This window comes from Oncorhynchus tshawytscha, linkage group LG19 (assembly GCF_018296145.1).
Source record: "Oncorhynchus tshawytscha isolate Ot180627B linkage group LG19, Otsh_v2.0, whole genome shotgun sequence".
NCBI lineage: Eukaryota > Metazoa > Chordata > Actinopteri > Salmoniformes > Salmonidae > Oncorhynchus > Oncorhynchus tshawytscha.
Window position 1 is genome coordinate 40,286,671 of NC_056447.1, and position 18,317 is coordinate 40,304,987.

An 18,317-nucleotide genomic window follows, 5' to 3' on the forward strand; every position below is an offset into this window, starting at 1 on the left:
TGTACGAGATCTTCAGTTTCTTGGCAATTTCTCGCATGAATAGCCTTAATTTCTCAGAAGAATAGACAGACAAGTTTCAGAAGAAAGTTCTTTGTTTCTGGCAATTTTGAGCCTGTAATCGAACCCACAAATGCTGATGCTCCAGATACTCAACTAGTCTAAAGAAGGCCAGTTTGATTGCTTCTTTAATCAGTACAACAGTTTTCAGCTGTGCTAAAATAATTGCAAAAGGGTTTTCTAATGATCAATTAGCCTTTTAAAACAATAAACTTGGATTAGCTAACACAATGTGCCATTGGAACACAGGAGCGATGGTTAGAGAGTATATAGTAGACGGCACACGTCAAACGTGTGATTTATGATTTTATTCCTGTCAGGACATCTTGACAGGAAGTTCTCACATGCTCTAGGGAGTGCCCATATATGGGCATCCTGTCATTCGTTTCTCACGCTTTAGAGTGAGTGTTAATGTATGCATATAGTGCATCTGTTCCTTTGAAGCTGCCATGATGATTGATGTGTAGGGACCTCGTTGAACTGGGGGATATGTTTGAACATTTCAAAGAGTATGGCCCCCACCCTGTTGTAGTGACCTTAGGGCTGTTGTCTATGAAACAGGAATGTTCGGGGGTATTAGGGGGCAGATGCATTATAAATATACCCCAGAACACCATAAGCGACCACGATAAACCCCAGAACAATAAACAGAAAATTAACCATGTCTCCTAGGCCAATTGTACGTGTACTTTGTGCCTTGTGTCAAGAACCCAATGACAAAAGCATCGAGGACATTTTGTGTGAGGCCCCTGAATGTTTTTAAGGAGTTTTGGATATGAGTGACGGACATATGGCTTACATATTCCAACCAGAGGATTCAACTGTGAAGATTTTCACAGACAGCGGCCCCTTTATCAAACAAAACCCAGGAATTGTTCTCCTGCGCTGCGTATGAGAGAATGGCTTAAGATACAATATTTTATGCCTGTCTTTAGCTTTAAGTGGGGTGATTATCATATATTCCTGGCCATGATGAAACAGTTGGACAATCTTTTCCAAAATCGTGAACAATTACGCCGCTGGGCGCTCCTATCCTTAAGACATACCCAAGGTCTACAGGCACGATGTTTGATCTATCCAGGGAATGAAAACTTACGGAACGTGGAGTGTGCAGGATATCTTGTTAGCAAGAGAGCCTGTCTTGACGATGGTGAATTGGAAACGGATGGGTGTCTGGGATAAAAATAAAATATATTAGATAAAAATTTCAAAGACATTTCAGATATAATGCTATATTTTAACAATATATATAGTTAAATTACCTGCGTTTTTTTGACGCAGGCTGTTCTGAGGAATCGTGGATACTGGGGGTTCTAGACTTTTTTCACCTGGCTTTGCAGACTCTGCCAGATGTGTATCGTTGGAGTCTGAAAGAAAACATGATTTGAAATTGTCTTAACATATTCTATCAAAAAGAATTATAACTAATAAAAAATGTATAACTAATAAAACATTTATAATGGGGTCATACCATGTCCATAGGGCGCCTGTTCTTGAATCCGTGCGTTTTCAGCCCAGTAGCCTTTCTCGGGCTGGGGTGATTCTGCGTGAAGCACTTGTGGAGTTGTGAAGGACTGTGATGCGCCATTAATGCTAGATTATGGAGCAATTGGCTTGAGGTTCCAGGGGGTGTGTATCTGCTGGTTAAAGCTGCGGTTCTTGGAGTTCGGGTAAAACCGTTCGTACAGAACGGTAGAATACGGTCTGTTTCTTCTGCTCCTCCGAAGTCCATAATGCATCATGTATTCTTGTTGGGGGGCTGTCTGCTGTAAACACAATATTAGCTTTTAAAATAGGGTACACACTTTTTGTTTTTAATGTATAAATATTATTATGGATTTTATTTTTTAACTTCGGAAATAGCGTGATGGAGACGGGCTTCATAAAATAGCGTGATGGAGACGGGCTTCATAAAGAAGACGCGGTCTCGGTTTGAACCTCGGATTTCTCACCTAATGTTGGATGATCCAAATCAATTATTCCAGGTAGCAACTGGGTAAATGACGGGTATCCAATAGACGTGAGATAAAATTAACATGTACGAAATATATACATTTTAACTTCTAAAAATATGTGCAATTGACAAATACATACCTGAAAAATTGATGTCCACCCCTTTAAGAATATCTGTAAAAACATATATTTAATATTAAAGAGAGAGATAGTTCCCAACAGTGCATTCATTTCGTAATATCAAACAATTCCCAGAAAACACCTAACGCACCCAAAAGCGAATATATCATTTTCACAACGTCACCTTCAAAATTCTCCATGTGTATAGGCTTGCAGGAAAAGAGTTCAGATGGGCCGCTGTGTCCTAATGGCAAAAATGTATGGAATGAATTTACAGAGCAAAGGGGTTGTTTAGTGTTTTTTTTAGACATCCTGTATGCATAATGAACCGTTATTGATTAGAATAAACATGGTTTTTAAACCTTAGGGATGTTGTCTAGACCTATTCCATTCTGGTTGTGGGGTTTGACTTTTGAGCCCCCACATCCTCGGGGATTTGGGGGAAATAAATTCTGATTTGAGAGGCTTATGTGCTAATGACACAATAGTGCCAACCTTGTTTCAAACACCCCTGCAGAGACACACCCCCCAGAAAAAAACATTGTTTTTGAAACACACACGCCCACACGCACGTCTTTCCTGAAATACTTTTTTCTGAGACACACTGGGAGAGAGAGAGAGCATGATATTCCAGGCGTTAAAGGTGAGATACAATTTTAAAACCCTTAATTTAATTCTAAATATTTAGTACAGACCTTTTAAAACATGCTATAATTAGTACAAACAATTTTACTATTCCTTTCTGACAGATAAAGGGGTTAGCTTCTTACGGCTGAAATCCCGTTAACGGGATCGATATGACAACAGCCAGTGAAAGTGCAGGGCGCCAAATTCAAACAACAGAAATCTCATCATTATAATTCCTCAAACATACAAGTATTATACACCATTTTAAAGATAAACTTGTTGTTAATCCCACCCCAGTGTCCGATTTCAAAAAGGCTTTACAAAGAAAGCATACCATGCGATTATGTTAGGTCAGAAAAACAGCCATTTTCCAGCCAAAGAGAGGAGTCACAAAAAGCAGAAATAGAGATAAAATGAATCACTAACCTTTGATGATCTTCATCGGATGACACTCATATGACTTCATGTTACACAATACATGTATGTTTTTTTTGATAAAGTTCATATTTATATCAAAAAAATCTCAGTTTACATTGGCGTGTTATGTTCAGTAATGTTTTGCTTCTGAAACATCTGGTGTTTTTTTCAGAGAGCCACATCAATTTACAGAAATACTCATAATAAGCATTGATAAAAGATACAACTCTTATGCATGGGATTATAGATAAACTTCTCCTTAATGCAACTGCTGTGTCAGATTTCAAAAAAGCTTTACGGAAAAAGCACACCATGTAATAATCTGAGTACAGCGCTCAGGCACCAAAACAAGCCATACATGTTGTGGAGTCAACAGAAGTCAGAAATAGCATTATAAATATTCACTTACAATTTGATGATCTTCATCAGAATGCACTCCCAGGAATCCCAGTTCCACAATAAATGTTTGTTTTGTTCGATAAAGTCCATAATTTATGTCCAAATACCTCCTTTTTGTTTGCGCGTTTAGTTCACAAATCCAATTTCATGAGGCGCAGGCACTTAGTCCAGACTAAAAGTCAAAAAAGTTATGTAACAGGTCGTAGAAACATGTCAAACAATGTATAGAATCAATCTTTAGGATGTTTTTAACATAAATCTTCAATAATGTTTCAACTGGACAATTCCTTTGTCTTTAGAAATGAAAAGGAACGCAGATAACTCTCACGGCCACGCGCATGATTTAGCTCATGGCATTCTGCCAGACACTTGACTCAAACAGCTCTTATTCACTCCTCCTTCACAGTAGAAGCCTGAAACAAGGTTCTAAAGACTGTTGACATCTAGTGGAAGCCTTAGGAAGTACAATCAGACCAAATTTACACTATCTTGGATAGGCAAAGACTTGAAAACCTACAAGCCTCAGATTTCGCACTTCCTGGTTGGATTTTTTCACCAGGTTTTTGCCTGCCATATGAGTTCTGTTATACTCACATACATAATTCAAACAGTTTTAGAACCTTCAGAGTGTTTTCTATCCAAATCTACTAATAATATGCATGTCTTAGCTTCTGGGCCTGAGTAGCAGGCAGTTAACTCTGGGCACATTATTCATCCAAGCTACTCAATACTGCGCCCCAGCCATAAGAAGTTTTAATACAAAATAGGGTATGTATATTTTTATTTCAGACTCCTCCCCGGCGTATACATATATGTAACATGGATCCTTCCAGAATACCACAAGAACACACGTCCTTAATTAACCTTAACCTGTTATCACAGATCCCGGCCGAACTCATATCCTTAATTAATCAAATGAATGAGAGCACAAGATCTTCAACACCAGACCACATACACACACCTCCTTTAACTCCCATGTCCGAGGAGTCTGAGCAACAATACAATGTTTTTGAGGAATTGGAAAGTTGTTTTATAAATCAGTGGCGATGGTATTGATAGAAGTGTTCGGGTTGTGTACCGAAATAAATTCAACAATACAGAGATTTGACAGTTTCTTAATTTCACATGGCTGAATCAGAATCTTGATAATGCAGTTTTTTATGTGATGATCTTGGATACTCTGAGCAAACTTTTAGAGAGGGCAACAGATTTTGCCGGACCTCGTGATGTCTTACAGTTTGAAATTTGTGGAGATAGCATGCAAAACACTGTATCTCTTGTTTTATCCAATGGCGCAGCAGAGCTTGAACAATTTATAGCCCTGCTGGAACAACTTGTTCAATGTAATTTATCCATCATAGCTGATAGGACCCTTGAGCTCGTAGTACAAATTGTACGTCAACCCCTAGGTGGAGGGGGTCAGAGAAGGAAACTTGATAGTCTCATGGAATCAGATATCATAAACAATAAAAGGGCATATCTCATATAAGGGCATATAAACATAAACATTCACAATCCCGGTAATCAGTTATGCTTCGCAATAGGCCCAGCACATTTACTCAACCCTGGATGTACTGATCTAGAGGCTTTACAAAAGGCTAGGGAGCTCCAAAATGCCGTAGGTCTAGGTATACAGGATGCTGTGGCTTTCTTCTGAACATCAAGATTATGGTTTTGTGCCACAATAGAGCTAATGCAGCTCTCTTGAAATTCCAGAACAACGCACAACCTCATCCTCAGATTCTGTACATTTATGTGCAAAACGCCCATTATTATGCTATTACCAACATCACAGCATTTTTAGGCTACACCCGAAAGGTGTGTAGCCTCTTGTCCTTATAACTGTTCAGTATGTCTGGATGAAACATGTCCGATGCATCCCTTAAACCTAACACCCTGTGTGGATTTTCAACGCACATGTTGTTCGGCCTACTGCTACAAAAAACACAAAATTGAAACATGGCACCCCCAGGCATGTAAATCTGTAAGCAGTTACCATTAACAAGAAATGTCCAAAATACCATTGCAATTACAACCTTAAAATAGACAGCCGTAAACGTCATGTGTGTGGAATCATACATTGCCTAATCTGTAAAGGGCCTTTGAAAAGCAGAGACGCTGAAGTGGTTCAAGTGCCACACAAGTGTTATATTCAGACCCTGGCTGAAGATGAACATTCAGAGAATATGTGTTTTATGATTTATGATTTTGAGACTAATCAGCAATCAGGGGTTCATTTACCTATTTTTGTATCTATCCAATCCAAGACAAATTGGAATCTTTACAGGCTACTTACGGGTTGAAAGTGAATGTGATGTGGGAGCATGAGTGGACCGAACTCAAAAAGTCTGATCCTCGTGTTTGAGCTTTCCTTTCCAGCTTTGACACACCAGAACCCTCAGAACCACGACAGGCCTTGTATGGAGGCCGTACCAATGCTTTGACATTGCTGTATGTAGCGCAACCCGACGAGACAATAGGATATGTAGGTTTTACATCCCTTTATCCTCATGTAATGATTTCCTCATGCTATCCTATGGGACATCCTGAAATTATTCACCGTGGCTTTGACTTACCCCAAAACTATTTTGGTCTGATTAAAGCAACTGTTTACACCAGTGTTGCCTTACAAGGAACCTCAAGGAAAACTTTTCTTACCCCTTTGTCGCACCTGCAGTGAAAACAACAACCAGGAAAAGCCTTGTGATCATTCAGATCAAGAAAAATCCCTGACAGGTGTATGGGTCACCGTTGAATTCTCTAAGGCACTAGAGATGGGGTATCGTGTGGCCAAAATCTTTGAAGTGTGGAACTTTTCCTGGAAATCAGACACTCTTTTTAAAGAGTACATCAAGACCTTCTTGAGAAGCAAGCAAATGGTTTCAGGTTAATCTGCATTGGTCACACATCAACAGAGCAAAGACAAGTACATTCAGGACTATCACGACAGAGAAGGTATAAGTCTTGACACTGACAGAATAAAAACAAAAACAAAAGAAATCTGTCGAAATTGTACTTATACTCGCTTTGGGGCAAACTTTCCCAGAGAAGCAATACGCTAACAACGTCGATCATTAAAGACCCCAAAGAATTTTTGGAATTTGTTGAAATTTCACATTTTTCATTCTTGAGTCAAGACATTGCCCTGGTGCAATGTAGACTTAACAAGTAGTGGGTTCTACCCCCGGGTAATGTAAATGTTTTTCTTGCAGCATTTACCACGGCCTATGGTTGACTTGAACTATACACCCTCTTGGAGCAGCTGCATAGGAGGGTACTTTACCATGACAAAGACTCTGTGGTCTACGTAAGCAAACCGGGTGATTGGAACCCCCCTCTTAGCAACTATCTGGGTGGTTTAAGGAGTGAACTCGAAGATGGGGACCATATCACAGAGTGGTCCTCCTGCGGTCCCAAAAGCTATTATTTTAGGACTAAAGACAATCACATGGTTTTGAAAGCCAAAGCATGACTCAAAACTATGAAAATGCCCCGCGTGTAAACTTGTAATCAATCACACGCTTGGTCAAGGGGTTCATAAACAACCGGAATAGTGAATTGGAAATTTTGAACTCCTACAAAAAGATTGTTAGGGATAAAAAGGGCTTCCATCTAAGGAATGCCCGACTTACTAAAAGATTCAGGGTAGTCTATGACAAGAGATTGCTTTTACCTGACGGGACCACATTGCCCTTTGGCTACTGACTTATGTTACAAGCCCCTTGTGTCTTAAAGCTTCAAATATAATGGCTGCTGTAGAAGATTTTGACCCCAGATTGCAACTACCATTTTCAGCCTTAATCGCAGGCCCATCCAATAGCGGTAAAACTTGTTTTGTAAAAAGTATTTTAGAGAGAATTCTGAACATGTATAATCTCAGAAACCTGACAATATTGTGTAGTGTTATTCATGTTATCAACCTTTTGTATGATGAACTGTTAAAGAAAATAAAAATCAAGTTTGTTGAAGGAATACCCGCATCCCTGTCTGATGATGAACTTTTACCTCCTCATAAAAACAATCTGCTGGTTTTGGACGATATGCTATTTGCAGGTAGCGAACATCCTGAAATTGCACAAGCTTGTACCCAATATACTCATCATAGAAACCTGTCCGTGCTTTACTTGGTGCAGAATGTGTTTCACCAAGGTAAAAATAGCCGTACCATTAGTTTGAACGCCAATTACATGGTTTTGTTCAAAAACCCTAGAGACAAACTACAAATTAACACTCTAGCAGATGTACCCTGGAAGGAAATCCTACTTTATGGAGAGCTATGAGGATGCTAACAAAGCGCCATTTTCTTATTTAAAATCAAATACTCCAGAACACATGGGGCTCCGAACCAGCTTGTTCCTGTGGGAGTGGCCGGCGGCTTACATTCCTAAAAAGTAACCGCTATGTCTCTGCATTTAAAAAGAAACCTGTCACTCTTGAGAAGCCTAGTTGGGGCTACCCCTAAAGAACGGAAGGCCATCTTGGGTCACTGTTCTTCAGATCTCATATTATCCCTATGTGAGATTGCTTTGAATCTTCTCAAGTGACGCATTCCACTCACCCTGACCCAATTGAAAAAATTAGAGCCAAAATACCGTGATCAAACTCTTTGCCAAGCCTTTAAAAGGCCAGCCTCCAAAAGAAAATACATAGCATACAACAGTCTGGGGCTTTTCTTCTGTAATGGTTTTCCTCCTCTTCATCTGCATAGGAGAGGCGAGAAGGATTGGAGGACCAATATGCAGCATGGTAAGTGTCCATGGTATTTATTTAAACACATAAACTGAACACTCCATACAAAAACAATAAACGTAACGTGAATAATGAAACCAAAAACAGTACCGTGTGGTGTAAAACACAGACATGGAAACAATCACCCACCAACAAACAGTGAAACCCAGGCTACCTAAGTATTATTCTCGTGACATCTTCTACCTTTACTAAGTATAGCCGTGCCCTTCATCACCAGCCTTATTGCTGCCAGACGTGGGGGTTGAACACAGAGTGTGATGGCCAATCAAATGTACTTGGTGCCTCAACAAGAGTTGGATCGACTTAAACAGCAATTACAGGGTCCTGAAAATATCAGACAAACATCGGAAAAATATTTGGATATGGCCATGAAGGATATTTTGAACCGAAAAGGATTGAACCCCTATGATAAGGTCCAAAAATACACAAACCTCTTGCTAAGGTATTTGGCCTTGGTAAAACAAGGTAAGAGAGAGACCAAACATTTATCGCTTTCCCTACCGGACGGGCCTTGAGAGAGCCAAGCCCCTGTAATGCCTGGACCGGCGATCTTACCGGTTGAATATCAAATGCCTGTTGAAGATAATGTAATGCATGACATGTTGACACATGTTCCGGCACGTAACAGGAAAAATGTTAGATACATTATGAACAAGATAAAAGACTCAAAGGGGGTCGCTACTTGGAATGACAAAGGAGAGTTTATCTTTCAGGGCGCTGTTGTCAAGGGTTCTTATATGATGGACTTGCTTAAAAGTACCACAGCAGCTCACAAGGTTGCTAATTGCAAAAGACCTCTCGGGTGGCGTCAGTTTCTTAAGGCCCTGGCAATCCTCAACATTCCCCTCTCTGGTGTACCAAACTATAAGCTTTGTCAACAGATTCAAACTTTAAAACATAAACCTTCAACGAGCTACAGCACCCCTAAAGATGTTCTAACAACCCCTCCCCCCTATGAAAGGGATGATGATGACTCATTTACTCCCCTGAACGTCTCCGGACCTTTTCCTAATCCTGATCTCTCAGGGAGGTTAGACTTTTGAATGACTATGATTAAATTCAATGAATTTTATTCGAAAAATGAAACAATTTAACATCTGTGACATTCTTGAAACATTTGACGTGAGCATGCGCCTTGATTACAAGGTCTTAAAGGACACATACTTGAACACTTTTGATATTTTCTAACAAAACAATCTACAACGCTATCATTACTTCTTAAATCATCATTATAAAGAGACATAACATCTTCAAAAGAAACTCCACGGGCTCTTTGGCATAGGTAGAATACACTGTGTTGACCACATGTAGTGGAAAGGTTATCTTGTACTTGTTTGATGCTGTAGTAGATCTTTGATCCATTTTTGGTCAAAAACTGTTTAATAGATTTGGGGAAATGTGAAAATCCGGGGGTAAAGCCATAGGAATAAAAAAAGGTGAGATTCTTCTTCCTCCTTCGTCTTCTAATGTCACAGCTAGCCAATGTTCACCCGGCATGTGTTTGGGATGGGTATTGACAATAAACATAGCCGGTTGCTCCTGCCATTTCTCAATAGGTAACAAGCCCAAACTCCACAAAATTGTTTTCCAATCAAGTGGCTCATGAGACCTTCTAGCGCTTGGGTATTCTAGCTCATGTCGTTGCTCAATGATCCTTAATTAATTAATAATAATCCACCAAGACCTGTCTTCGGGCATTCACTTCCAAGATTGACTCAGAGCATGCATAAACAATCATGCTAACTGTACAGGCTAAACACATTTCCAACCTGAGGTTACCTTGGGACAACACAGACAGATTTCCTGCGGTGTCATTATCAGGTGATAAATTGAAAGCATACAATGTGTAACCCTCTGCAAAATAATTTCTGTCAATAGGTAAAGAGATCTTTTAGATGCCTCCCTGTAGCCAGGAATAGATTGGGAAATTCTCGCAAAGATATGTTGCTATTAAATTACAGTTGGAAAACCTTAGCAGGGACCTGATGTCTGTCCTGACAGAGAGCTACATACTCTGTGTTGAATTTTTTATTTATTTTTAATGCAAGCTGCCCATATTAGAGGTGTGATCAACCAAACCTATAACCATGTAGCGGGGTAAAGGGCCTAGAAAAAGGTTGGTCCCATCCTAAAGAGGTTACGAAATATGCCTCCTATCCCCGAACCGTACATGGTCGGGGATCCGCGATCACCGGGTAATCCATTACCCACTTGATCAACATAGTATATGAGAAATCGGTTAGGGTCAAGATGGTGGTTGTGTTCCATAACCATTTTAATTTATCTGTATTATGTTTATAAAAATATATATATATAATACTAATAATATATTAGATATGTAGAGAGGTTTTGGTGGGTCTAAAGTGGAGTTTTACCATAAGTAAATTCGATATTTTCGTTCTGATCCGTTTTAAGCTCAACCAGCTCAATGTTTTCAATATATTTCTTGCTTACAGGTACATAGTGTGGCTTGTCATAGTTAACAGTGACTACATCACCATCCTTTCCCTGTATATGAACTATTCTCAGGAGGGGCACATAACTGTCTCCTAACCTTTGATGGGATATGATGTCGGTATACACACACATGTTTTAAAACCCTGCATGTATATCCGCAGGGAATGGGAATAATTTCTCTCTCACATACGTCCATTTTTTGGAACTCATCCCCAACATGTAGGCTAAATTACCACTGGTCTTTATACCCCCATCAGCAGCCCCTGAGTTCAAGAGTATTTCCATATTGGTTAGGGTTAGGAGTTCGTTCAACTCTGAGATGATTCTGTCGACAGTTCTATAGAAACCTTTTAGCTTTATGAGTTTCGGGGGTTCCGATATCACGGTCCTTATCCTTGATATTATATCAACTATGGGGGTATGTAATCTCGCTGAGACCTACTTCCCAGGCCTCTGCAGATGCATTACTGGGGAGAGTCAGGTAGAATCAGTTGTGTTCCATGATGCACTCCTGTGTACACTCGAATGATTGTGTTTTTATCATGCAGGAGGGTTTAAGTTGACCTCCGCTGCCTCCACCACATCATGCTCTAATACCCAACTGTTGAACTTTTGGGGCCAATTTTTCCAAAGGACCTACACCCATTTTTTAAAACCTTTTTCTCTCTTTTGATCCAGAATCTCCTCCACATGAAAGACTTGTCTTTACCCATCTGTACCTTCTGGAGTTCCTTCTCATAAAAGGAACCCTTTATAAGCTCCCCGTTATAATCTTTGATCTTGTAGACATGGGGTATACGTGGTAGACATTCGGTAACTGTGAACAACTCATCGCTGTAACCTTGCTCATATTTTTTGTTGAAAACTCCCCTCAAATTGGATATACGTGAGTATAAGTCCCCCACTATGAATTTAAAATTAAAATAAATCTTACGTCGACGGTGGAACAAACCATACAGATTTTTAAAGACTTGAAAAGAGTTTTCAGAAGAGACCTCGGAGGGCTTCATCTGTATACTCTTATGGTAGCTATAATTGTAAGCCTTTACTAAATCGACATATCTTTGTGTATTGTGAGCTGTAAAGTATTTCCACATCCTCTCCTTCAAAGTTCTGTTAAAGCGTTCAAATCCGAGCCTGTAGCAAAATGTACGATATTGTGCTTCTTCATGAGTTTCTGAAAAGTATTATTAAAAGATAATTTTCCGCCGTCAATGTGCACTTTCTTGGGGAATCCTCCTTCCTTCCAGATAGAGTCAAAGGCCCGGGTCACCTCTGCCCCACTCTTATTTAAAACCCTTACATATGCTATTATAGATAAAATATCTATAACCGTTAGCATGTTGCGATATCCATCATTTTTATTAAGGGCCTGCATGTCACATAGATCCACCTGAAACTGGGACAAAGGATGAGTAGAAAAAACTATTTAGTGGAAATTGTTTTCGCACAGGTTTATGCAGAGTGTAATCATCCTGCTCTGCTAGCCAGTCATTCACTAGAGCAGCGCCTAACCTGCTACCTGTTTCTTCAGTTATAGCTCTCTGGAGCCGCTCCTTACCCCATAAGACCCTGGGTTAGAGTATAATAAATAATACATGTTTTTCAACATCTGCTCCACCATCCTTCTTGCCTCTCTGATGGACAATAACGTTAATGAGCACCTTTCAAATAACGAGAACATTTCATTTTCATTTTGAATTTTATTTTTGCAAACCTTAAGTATTATGTATACAGACAATTCAGGATACGTAGCAAGATATTAGTCCCCGTTTTCTCATCGATCCATGCATGCAACACCTTGTGATACGTTACAATTAAACGGTGTTTCAGACAAAGTAAAATCTTAGACAAGGATGTTTCTAGTTCTTCAGAATCATCCACAAGACGGGATACCAGTTGTGTCCATTGTAGACTCGCCCGTATGTCTTACATGATTCATGATTTGCTCCATTTTTAGCACACACTGCATTAGCCCAGGTATTGTGGGTTGTGTAGAACGATACATTGTTCACTTTATTTTAAATAATTTGCTGCATAACATTTGTAAGTTCTCTCAAAAGAAAACATGTATTTATTCTCTCTAACATCGTTTGCATATAGTTACCCATTCCTTTACATCTAAATAAAACATATGTATTGTTACTCGCTCTCTTGGGGTTTATTGAGCCAGAAAGTCACCACATCAGCTACCAAAGCGTCCTTGTATTTGTTGTCGTCCACCAGTGTGTGCCGGATTTCTTTGAGTTTCTTGTGGATGTAGATAGCCTCCTTCAGTTCATGTAGGAAAGCCTCGGTTACCCCGTAAACTCTGGGAATAGACGGCACAAGACCCATAGACTCCAGGGCACAAGACCCATAGACTCCAGGGCACAAGACCCATAGACTCCAGGGCACAAGACCCATAGACTCCAGGGCACAAGACCCATAGACTCCACGGCACAAGACCCATAGACTCCAGGGCACAAGACCCATAGACTCCAGGGCACAAGACCCATAGACTCCAGGGCCCAAGACCCATAGACTCCAGGGCACAAGACCCATAGACTCCAGGGCACAAGACCCATAGACTCCAGGGCACAAGACCCATAGACTCCAGGGCCCAAGACCCATAGACTCCAGGGCACAAGACCCATAGACTCCAGGGCACAAGACCCATAGACTCCAGGGCTCTGACCATCGAAGGTATGAAGTGGCTGGACCACAGTCTTTTCACCAGCTCCTCAACATGGTTGAAGAAGAAGTACTGTGGGGGGTCATATAAACACGGATGTCGTCGTTGGCTGGGATGATTGATCTCACAACCAATGCATTTTTCTCTTATATACTCTCTAATCACCACATCTAAAAGTGAGGCTAGAGAGGGCTTGATGGTGTCCACAAAAATAGTACTGACCACCCCATCAAACACATCCTCAGGCGGTGTACATGTAGGGGGTGTCGCAGGGGTTGCCTGGGGGGAGTAGAGTGGAGGGCTGTGAGGCATAGAGTCCTTCCGTATATGAATATCCACGGTATATGCTGAAATGAAGAACCGGAGGCTTTAAGGGCACTCCTTTAATTGTTGAACCAGTCCTTTGGTATCAGGGCGTAGTTAACGTAGCTGCCGCTTACTTAGTTTTCTTCGGGGCTGACCCTACTGAGGATGATCCTCCTTGGTGTTCCTTTAAATCACAATCCTTAGGATCTGTATATATCATACACTTTCTTAGCCGAACAATACTCTGCCATTGTTGGCTCTGTAAAAAAAGAGCATCCACTAACTAACATTTTCAATTCCATTATATCCCAACTTTTAAAAGGAAAAGCATACACAACCTAAAATCCCCAGTCAGGCCACCATCCCTGTTGTTGCCGTTGCTGATATAGAATTCCACGCACCCACATGGAAGTCCATGCTTTCTTTGTATTTTCACCCTATGAAATATTCTTCCAGAGGAGTCAGGGGCACCTTCCAACGGGTCTCGTAGCTTGTGAACAAGCTATACCCCTTTGTGATAGCTCTGTACGGGACACACCACCTTGCGAAACACCTGCCAGTCTTCAAGCCTGTAGTCCACTCCTAAAGTCTGGTCTGTATATTCTTCTCCTTCGGTTACGGTATAGAGTTTCACTCTACAGGCCGGTTAAATCAAACAGATAACCCCATAGCTGTCCATTAGACATCATCACTTGATCTTTCAGCGCAGTTGCGGTATTTGGGTTCTATACATATTTAGAAACCGCTTTTTTGGCGCATCATATATTGATGCTTTATACTCAGACCTTTCTCTGTGTTTCAACTGAGGTCCTGCTTCCTTTGTTACGGTCATCACGGGTGTGTCACTGATCACAAAATCCATGTTTAATTTCTTTCACGACAGCTTCAAAGGAACAGATGTACTATATGCATAATTTTTTTTGTTTTGTTGTTGAATTATTCGAAAGCTAACATTAGTTGTCTAGCTGGCTTGACCAGGTGTTTGGAGAAAACATTAGCTGGCTGAAATGGGCCCAGATTCGGAAACTACCAATTAGCTAGCTGGTTAACAACCTAGCTAGTTAGTGCGTGTCAGTTTAGTTAGATTGCATTAGCTAACAAAGCTTATGAATCTGGGCACATTTTAGCCAGCTAAAGTAGGTAGCTACTAACTAGAGAACTATTTAGGTAGAGGATTAGCTAGCATCAACTAACACTGCTTGTTGCATTAGCAAATGTGGGCTAGTTAGGTTAGCTAATGTTAGCTGGAATGCTAATTAGCATGCTAACAGTAGACTTAACTCAATGTGTAATTTTAGATTGGACGGCGAGTTCTTGAAAATACGCTAGTATTTCCTGAACTTTTGGTAAACATAACAGACATCTCATCCGGTAATATGAATCCTTCATTCCTAGAAGAGAAAACATGTATTTTAGATACAGCCAAGGGTGTTCGTCCTCATCAGGAGTTGGTGGTAGAGCGATATCAGACACGCTTGGGCAAAGTGCTGCTGAGTGGATGATTGTTTTGCAAGGGACAGGCTGCCGGTGGGTGGGGTTTACACTTTAGGACCCTTGGATTTGCCCAAACTGATGAAGATTGGATCAACTCTGCATGTCGTCGCCTGCTGCCTAGCAAAACAAGTTCACCCATGTGTGCTAAATCACCGATGTTGCTTGCATCTTTTTTTCCAAAATGACTTGTTTTTTTCTTCAAGCTTTAGATTGATCTGATTTTGTAGAGAGTAACGATATATATATATATATATATATATTAAATGAAAACCTTTCCTTCAACACAATGGCAAAACAAAGAAAGACACGCAGTTTATTCATGGTTCTGGACAGGGAGCGGCTGTTGGGTAATTAATTGCTCTTCAACTCTTCATACACATTCATTAAAAGCTTAATTTGTAGACATAAAGTAGACTCGCCCAAGATCTCAATCAGGCCGCTCTCTAGCACACCAGCCAGTCCTGTGAGTCTTGTGGAAACTGTGCAGCAGATCAGACAGTCATTGCGAGCATTACTCGTAGGCTACATACTAGTAGTGTCTTGAGTTAGAGTCTTGGGTGGATGTGTTAGGGTTTGTCAAGCGTACTTTACATTGATATGAATAAAGTCAAGATGGCCTCTTGCTTTACCTACTTTTAAACACATGACAGAACTGACAGAAAAGGTCCTCCTTGTTTCAAATGAATAATATATTTGATATATATCATTTGATGAATAATATATTTGATATATATCATTTGAAAATATTTTTGTACTTGAAAAGCTACTTGCTTGCTGAAAACAATTTTGTAATTTTAACGAAACTCTCTATGGCAAAGGTAAACACACGATTACAGTACAAAACATCCAACAACGACATTTCCTCACATAAGCTAAATTCTAATTACTGCAAAAAGAAAAGAGGGAAAGACATAGCTTTGCCAAATGATGAGGTAGTTCAATTAGATCAACTGAAAAACATTGTTTGTGCTTCTGGACACAGGGCAGATTCCAGCTGGATACATATAAAGATCATAGATAAACGTTCTCTCTGTCTCTGTTTTAGGAGAGAACTCAAAAACCTGAGTAACCTACTGTATATCCAGCAGGGTCTCTCTGGGTCAACTTAGGGGTGCAGAGCGATCCCTCATAAAAACATTATCCCCTCACAATCCAACAAAAAAAAGATACATGCTGGTTTATAGTAGAACTAAGCCAAAGTGCTACAACTCAAGCTGTCACTGTTATATCACTCAATCAATTTCTGATGTGCTTGAGCCCCTGACATGAAGATAAATATTAAAGTGAGTTGGAAGCTGAGGTGGATGGCATCACTACTCAACAAATAAACCCTAATGAAGACAGCTTGATGCTGAAATATTGTTGCTCTAGTAAATAACTTGCATCAAAGCTGTAACATAAACCTCCGCAGCCCCCGCAAGGCAGGGAGGTCCAGCTCTGTGGGCCCATGCACCCTTCATCCCACACCTACTGTATGTCTAAATGTTATTTTTTTAAATAAATAACTTATCATGCATCTAATTAGCCAATTTCTCAGAGGCGTCAGCGGCAGCCTGCCTCGGTCTCTTCAACTAATTGTCTATTAAGTTCCAAAAGGTTTGGTGAATCAAGTCGGACTCAAATGGAGAGTGAGTGTGTTGTTCAAGATGGATAAACAAAAGTCAAGACCAAGTGGTGCACAAAAACACTGCAAAAAACTTTATCTGATCAAGCTCATACCAAGTTAGCACATCAGCAAAGCTATCACCTTGTCCTCAACTGACAAAACACCATGGCAGATGGAGGCTAGTAGGCCTCATGCAGCAGCTAGCACTAGCAGCCTTCCAGTCCCGACAGAGACTTGGCCCCGGGAATGATAGTGGCCTTGCTCCTCCTCTTCTTCCTCCCCTTGAGAATAGTGACAGTTCCACTAGTGAGAGTGCCAGGCCTCCTTCTCCTCTCCCAGAAAACCAAGCTGATGACTGCCAGAGACCCAGCGGCGCTCATGAGAGCAACCCCCCTTCTGTGACCACTCTGTGTTCTAATGTGTAATATAAATAGACTACCAGATAAATACAGTACATAGCTATAGATAGGCTAGTAGGCTAGACTGCATTGTCTGCATAATGAAACAATCCCTAGTAAGCTATTGTTTTGATGATGGATTGTATTATTTGGCATTAATAGATTTGTTTTATGCAAGACAAAGTTGCCATCCAAGCTGTGAGAGAGCGTGAGGATGGATAGGGTAGACAATAGGCCTACATCACAGTTGTATATTCCAAACAAATCTATTGGTTACCGATTAGTATGCTGTTGCATCGGAAATTCATTTTACAATCTGCAATGTTTGAATTTCCCACTTTAATTACTGAACAAGAAAATACATTATGGCCGCCATCCAGCATTCTAACTAGCAGCATTGCGACACCGTAGGCTTAACATGAGAAAATGTTTACCAAATAACAATAAACATGTATCCATTAAAGCAAAGCTATAGGCTACTTCAAGCACTGGCACCACATAATCTGATAGCCTATTGATAGGCAGCCGCGTAGATGTGACAATTTCAAAAACGTGGACAACTCTTGGTAGTCTATACTTTGTGAGTGGCTGACTCATTTTTCAGAGGGGTGAGGCCAAACTCCAGGGGACCAGAGAAACTGTGCTATGTCAGTGACAGTTACACCCTTTCCCCTCTCTAGAAAACCCATTTGTTTCTTACCTGGCTCTACTACTATAGGTGCCAATTATAGCGACAACAAAATCCATCATCTGGATAAGCTTATGGATGTCAATCATATCACTTACAGCTTAGTTCAGCTTCAGTGTTGGTACAATGGAAAGATACTTGGAAGTGTATGTTAGGCTTGGCACACCTCTGTTTCGTCCACAAAATAAATAAATAAATAAAGGTGCTGGGGCAGACAGTGGCGCTGTTTCCGCTAATGCAGATTCCGTCTTTAACATGTTTTCTAGTAACATGTAGATACATCCATAACAATGAGCTGATGATAGACAATTCCGCCTGGCATAGAAATTTTCATCTCACACTGTTCCTTACAGTGGAGGAGATCACATTGCA